General features: G+C 34.7%; 1 non-coding gene across 1 annotated transcript; it reads left to right on the top strand.

Annotated features, from left to right (window-relative positions):
* The first annotated feature begins 835 nt into the window (after positions 1-835).
* Positions 836-942, top strand: LOC141669914 (small nucleolar RNA R71). Its single transcript, XR_012554162.1, has one exon. It is a non-coding gene; the product is annotated as a small nucleolar RNA R71 (small nucleolar RNA).
* Positions 943-6,443: the final 5,501 nt, after the last annotated feature.

Here is a 6,443-nt window from a genome sequence, read left to right as displayed (position 1 = left end):
TGCTGAATTTGGGGACTTGCGACCTTTCCAGACCTCAAGGTGATGGCGTTCACCTGTTCTTTAACTTCCCTCTTGCCTGGATTGGCTTCTGTATCACTAGGAAGCATTCCTGGTGGTCGATTCAATAAGGCGTTAGCAATTTTCCCTATTTGATTCTCCAGAGTCTTGATAGAAAACAGCCTGGCTTTGGCATATAAGAGCCTGTTTTTGCACATAAGCCTCAACTCCTCCAGTTCAGATTTTTCATTCGAAGATAGACATGCACCTCCATTAGTTTGTTGTTAAAGTTGGAGTTATTTACCTTGGTGCAAATTGTTGCTGAAAACCAGTAGGATTGAATTGCTTGTTTCTAAACTGCTGGAATGGTTGTTGTATTGCATTCTAATTGTTGCTACAGCTGAAGTTAGGATGATTCCAGTTGTCAGGATGATAAGTGTTTGGAACTGGTTGTTGCGATCTGTTAAAGTTGCTCACAAACTGAGTTGATTCACTAGATATAGCGCATTGCTCCGTCGCATGCGAACCTGCACACAGCTCACAAACACTGGTTATCTGATTAACACCATAGTTAGCCAGAGAATCGATCTTTATAGACAACGCCTTTAGTTGAGCAGTGATAGCCGTAGTTGTATCCACCTCAAGAACTCTTGCTACCTTGCCCTGTTATAGCCTCTGAGTTGGATTCTGATATTCATTCACAGCCATCAGTTCAATCAACTCATAAGCTTCATCGTAGCTCTTAGCCCATAAGGCTCCACCTGATGCTGCATCGAGCATGGGTCTAGACTGTGCTCCCAAACCATTATAAAACCAATTGATGATCATCCAATCAGGCATGCCATGATGAGGACACTTCCTAAGCATCTCCTTGTAGCGCTCCCAAGCTTCACATAGAGTTTCTCCCGATTGCTGCGCAAATTGAGTAAGAGCATACCTGAGTGCAGCTGTCTTTGCCATAGGGAAGAATTTAGTAAGAAACTTCTGAGCAAGATCCTACCAAGTAGTGATGAAACCAGCTATTAGAGAGTGTAACCAGCTCTTAGCCCTGTCCCTCAGAGAGAATGGAAACAGTCTCAGTTTCACAGCATCTTCAGAAATATTGTTGAACTTGAAGGTGTCACAGATATCGATGAAATCCCTAATATGCATATTGGGATCTTCCGTTGGAGAACCCCAAACTGGACTGAATTCTGTACCATCTGAATCGTGCTAGCCTTGATTTCAAAAGTATTAGCCGCGATGGCTGGTCAGACAATGCTAGACTGAATGTCATTGATCTTCGGTTGAGAATAATCCATCAAAGCTTTCGGATTTGCTATTGGTTCTCCCATTGCAATGATAACTAGAGTACCTGAAACACACAACTAAAGTAAACCTTGTAAGTAAAAGATTCTGAGTCAGTGAACTTTAACGACCATTGATGTCAAGCACATAAACTAAAAATTAATTCCGAGTCCCCGGTAGCGGCGCCAAAAACTTGTTAGGGCGAAAATATGCGCTAAAACTACACACAAGTATACGCGTTCGCAAGTAGTATAAGATATAAATCAGATTCGTTCCCACAGGGACTGGTTTAGGTTAAGTTCAGATTATCCACTTATGCAACAATGGTATGGCTATCGTTCAATGCTAAGACAATAACAAGTTGAGATGTTTATAACTAAGATTAAACTAACATGCAATTAACTAAGAATAAAAGTGATTGAAATTAACTATATGAGATAAACATGGGATTCTAGCTTTATTACTACTTCATTCAAAGTCATTGTCCTCGACCTTAGCATGCAATGGTGATGACAACTAATCAGATAACATGAAACTAGTAAACGCCAACTTTTGTTGTACGAATACCCTACTACCAGACATCCACAAAAGAGATAGAAGCTGAATAGACACCAATTATGTTGAGACCCTATATTTCTATAGAATTTGATAACATAAAGGTTTAATGAACAAGTTATCTATATTGATTACATAGGGAAAGTAAGATGGTTAAATTTACCTACAAATCATGCATAATAATTATACATTAACCTATGCTAGCATGTCAAGTTTTAAACCTATATATTCACTTTCGCTTTAATAGAATTTAACACGCTATCTTATATGTTAGCTACGCACATAAGACGAATAAGCACAATCAATACTAGGATATCAATCAATCATCACACACCAAGATATTGAAATAAATTAACTATAGAAATCCATAAGTATATCCGTTAGACCCCCACGATAACGATTAGTTTATAACCGAACTCATCGTCACCATGGGTTCCAATGAAAACATGATAATAAATACAATAAGAGTATTAGGGTTCAAAGACAAATTGAAAACAAGCATCTGAAGTACAACTATAATGAAGAATACAAAAATCTTCTTCTCTGTAGTCGTCTTGTGCTTTCTAGGTCTTCGTATCGCTCTCCCTGGTCTCCTTGTTGTTAAAAACGTCTTTTTATCACTATATATAAGCCCTAGCGGACCTGGACCCTCAAAATATCAAATTCTACTAAAATCATGATTCTGGGGAAAAAAGGGCGGGGCGTCCGCGCTCAAATCAGCGTGGGCGTGCTGGTTTTTTGGCAGAAAGTCGGCGCGGGTGCGCTGGTTTTGGGGGCGGCCGCGCAGAGTTTCTGAATTTTTCTGCTGATTCTTCTTTTGGCCGTATCTTGAGTTCTACTCGTCAGAATTAGGCGATTCAACTGCCCACGCGAAGCTATCGAAATGCTGTTCAATATGAGAATGATCTTGGCTTCAGATTCTGACCTCCTTTCAGCATATATCCTTGAAAAAATCAATTATTCATCCAACTAATGCATGTAATGCAAAAACACAAAAACACATCAAAAATATCAATGACTTGAGTACAAAACACCAACTTAAGCCTGTATTGAAGCGTTCCAAGTAAATATAAAATCCACTTATCACAACCCCTATATATATTGTATATACTATGGTTAAATTAAAATAATTAAAAAAAGATAAAAAAAATAAAGCAAGAACTTCAATTGTTGTATATAAGCACTGCATACATGAAAATATACAAGAATTCCATATAGGTAATAAAGGAAAGAATATGGTTTCATGCAGGGTTTAAATCCTTTCCCGGCCTGATGACTTGAGAGGACGAACTCATGTTAAGATAATGATCATGTTGGTGCCAGTCTTTTAATATCTCAACAATGACAAGATTGCAAGTTAGTCCTTCACAAACCACACAAAGTTCTATTTTCTGAATGAGTTTAGTCTCTGTGTGCAAAGTGAAAGTAGTTGTGACCAGAGATGCACAAAAATCCCGGGCCCAGAAATCTGTCTTGGCCCGATCCGATCAAAGCCCGGTCAAGCCCGACCTGGTCAAAGCCCGGCCCGGTCCGGGCTTAGGGCCTTGACGGGCCTTATATTTTTAAGCAAAGCCCGGCCCAGCCCGGGCTTCGGCCCGACCCGGTCTTTGGCCCGGCCTGGCCCAATTAAAAGCCAGAAAAAGTCTGGTTAAAATTTGATTATTCTAATATATTTTCTTATATATTTATGAATTTACATTTACTATAAATATAAATAATAATTTAAACACATATATTTTTACATATTCGTGATTAATAATATAATTTATATACTTTATTGCAGTATTATTGAAAAAAGATATAGTAAGTACACTATATATATTTGGATAACATTGATAAAACATATTATTCTATAAAAATATTAATTTTTTTCCAAACTTAAATATTTTCAACGAAATAGTATTTTCATAAAATATTCCATGCAAACTAATATAATTTTACGATGATCTAGTTGTTAACATATGTAGTGTTCAGAATCTCTAATAAAATTCGATCCGTTTTAAATTAGAAAAAAGCTCGGCCCGATCCGATCCGACCCGAAAAAAATCTCATTGAGGCCCGCTTAGAGGGTCCAAACGGGCTTTAACATTTTCGGAAAGCTCGACCCGGTCAAAGTCAAAGCCCGAATAGCCCGACCCGGTCAAAACCCGGGCTTTTTAAGGCCCAACCAAAGCCCGACCCGATGGGCCTTTTGTGCATCTCTAGCTGTGACAAACACTTGAAATTTGTTGCAGTATTTCCCGTATATCAGCTTTACATTTCTATTTGGTCCTTTGGATGGCTTTTTGTAGTGGTTATTTTGAACAAGTGGCTTTCCATTGGGATTTACCTGATCGTTCACAACTTGTACATGGGATATAAACAAATTATTATAAGAAAACCAATTTATTTTTACTAAAAGCAGTCAGAAATTATAAACCCATCAATATTTTTATAGAATAAAATATCCCCTAACCGAACCTTCATGTTGAATAATCCTTGTAGCTCAGTTTTGGCTTTATCTAATATATTTTATGCATAAACAGTTTGATGACTATAATAAGTACAATAATTGCCGGTCCCAACTTTGGATTTAAGGAAATCCCGTCTCTCATAAAAACTTAAATTCCCCGCACTCACCTCTAAAGCATCTAATAACGGATAGCTTTTGTTCGCACCCATCATATTATTCACCTAAAATGTATTAATATGTATATATATATGCCTGTATAATTAAGAATTAGTATACATAAATTTATAATATATTAGATGATAGATGCCCGGTGTCTCATTCAAACTTGATAGAAGATTAATTAAGTATACCTTTCCCCGCCAATTACTTGAGAATATTTCTTTTAAAATTACCTCATTCCGCTGAAATGCCACTATTGTCCTACCTAATGTATCTTTTAAAGGTTGAGTTTCTAACTTTATAAAAGAATTAGATGGAAAAACTTCCAGGTCGACCTCAACCTGGAAAATGTAATGCAAAGACATAATAATACATTATGAAATTTTAGTTGTTTTGACAAAAAAAATGTACCCGTTTGTCAGAAAAATGACTTACCTCAGCCAACTTAATGTGGTTGTAGTGTAACACCATGTATTCATGAAAGATGTGTATCATTGCAGTCACTTTATCTGTGTTTTCAAATTTTACATGTAAGGACTATAAACTGATATACATTATTAATTTTTATATGTATTACATCAATGGTTAACTTAACTATTAAATACTACTATCATATTTATATAGATTCCAGTATTGTACATAAAATTATAAAATTAATTAGAAAAAAATAATATAAAATTATAAAGCACGAACTAATTTAATTTAATAGCACAGAATAATACGGTAAAAGAAAATTAATAATAATAATACCTTCACAATTTTTCCAAACCAGACAGAAAGGTATTTTTTTGTCAAAACTTTTCTGAAGTCGTCATACGTTGGATCTTCATCGGCATCGATCGGCCGCAACACATCATATGTTTTATGCATAATATATTCATCTAGCGGCTACTCACGAAGATCAGCAAAATATAATATATGCTGGTGAACTTGAACCTTTGATTCTGATTGCAAACTCCATGAAACGATACTGTTCTCTAATTATTAACCATTCATGTTCTCTAATTATTAACCATCTCCGATACGTAAGCCCTGTACAAAACCTGATTTACCCATCAAGCCAAATTCTTTTAATCTAAACGACTTGGGGAACATTTGAGCAATAACGATCACATACTCTGCCACTTTATCAAGATTGTTTCTAAGATGGTCCGCGTCTGTTGTGGAAAAAAGTTTAATTGCTTCAACCAAGTAGAGCACATTATCCCATTTACTTAAATTTATGACGGTGATGGCAGAGAGCCTATTAATCAAGTAGAGCACATTATACTTAAATTGAAAAACAAAAATATGTAAAAATTACCGTTGTATTCATAAAATAAATATAATTTATTTATTACACATTTCATATTTCATCATAGAATTTAATATTTTTAAAATTAAAATAAATTATATAATACATGTGACAAAATATACCGCAAACAATTGAATATGTTATTATTTATTTTTATATTAAGATTACATATATATATATATATATTAATTATTTTTTTAATAATACTTGCAGAATTTTTCCTCCAGTATCCAAAATATTGGGAACAACTCTGACCCTCATGCATTGCATATGCCAGTATAGTGGCCATACCATACAATAAAAATATAATAGCATGTTTACAAAAAAATTTATCTTCTGACTTAAATAATTAATATATTGTTTAAAAATATTTAAATATTAACGAACTCGTATATCGCCCGCGATTTTGATTTTGAAATACTAAATGAGAAAGATATATGAATAATTTTTTCGGAGGCATGTACCGTTGTTTTAACTATTTGTTATTTTATTATGTTTATTTTAATATTATATTAATTGTAATTGTTAAAAGCGTAAGTAATATGTTGTCTTTTAACCCAATATTATTATATCGACCAACGAATTATTTTTTAGTTTAATTTTTTTATATCAGTTCAATAGTCACTACACCATAAACGCTCATATGCATCGTTTTTTTATTGTTGCTACAGACTATTATGGTGTTGCATTAGCCCAACT

This window comes from Apium graveolens, chromosome 6, assembly GCF_009905375.1.
Source record: "Apium graveolens cultivar Ventura chromosome 6, ASM990537v1, whole genome shotgun sequence".
Taxonomy (NCBI): domain Eukaryota; kingdom Viridiplantae; phylum Streptophyta; class Magnoliopsida; order Apiales; family Apiaceae; genus Apium; species Apium graveolens.
Note: the sequence above shows the minus strand (reverse complement) of the source record. Positions and strands in the feature narration are given on the sequence as shown.